Consider the following 1,117-nt stretch of genomic DNA (forward strand, 5'->3'; position numbering starts at 1 on the left):
CTTTCCAATAATTATTTGCATCCCGGAAAATATTGCATCGAAGAAAGTGTATACAATTTCTATTGTCCCACTTGGTGCATCCAAAAGCCGAGCAAGATGACGTAATGGACTAGATATGGGAACATTAACACCGCACGATCTGTACACCATGGTTGCAGTCATCTGCCCTTACTTATCATTAAGGAGTTCTCAAAATGCACATATAAAATAAAACCTCAGAACTCACTGATGGAAAGTCATAGAAACTCTCCTATTCCTGTGGGTACATTTATAAGCCAAGCAAGCTAGCAGAACGGACAAAAAATGAGAGCATTAACACTACATCCTCAACATCATGCTTTGAGTCATCTGATATGGCAAGACTGGCGCTTGCCTCAGATGCTCAACGTCCTGGCTCCACCGTCTTATATATCCTTGGGTGGTAGGTGGCTGTGGGAGGCGGAGGCGAGAGCATGACAGGATGACCAGTGAGGCAGTGAAACAACCATGAGAAGTAAAAGAAGTCTGGATGGATTAAGACAAGTGACTGAAGTATCTATCTATCTATCTATATACCTAGGCTGCTTCCCCCAAGGAAAGGGAGGTAGCCGAGACAGGACGACACACTCTCCATTTACTCATCCATTTAAATACATTCATTCACATCTTAGCCCCAAAGGGGAGAACGGACAGATCCTCACCGCACCACACCGCACAAGGGTCAGCTGTGCAATGCAATCAGTGACATCCGCAGCAGGGCCCGACAGCAGAACTGGTTTACCCCTGCCACATCATAACATACCCATCCCCTTACCCGCACCTGACCTGACTAGCTGATCAGACCAAATGCGGGAGAATATCCCCTCAGGGCTGCGTCATCACTTATTTATTCACAATTTCTCTCCATTTATTTCTGTCACGCACAGCCACTCTTCCTTGCTCAACAGACATCCCTCTCGCATCCAGCGCTCTCTTCACACTATCCATCCATCCTATTCGTGGTCTTCCTCTCAGCCTTACACCTCTCACATCAGATCTAGTTATCTTTTTCACCAATCGCTCATTATCCATTCTCTCCATATGCCCAAACCATCGCAACACCCTCTGCTCAACTCTACCAGCCATCTCCTGAACAACT

Source organism: Coenobita brevimanus, chromosome 6, assembly GCF_032717465.1.
Source record: "Coenobita brevimanus isolate Jiangsu-jjx chromosome 6, ASM3271746v2, whole genome shotgun sequence".
Taxonomy (NCBI): domain Eukaryota; kingdom Metazoa; phylum Arthropoda; class Malacostraca; order Decapoda; family Coenobitidae; genus Coenobita; species Coenobita brevimanus.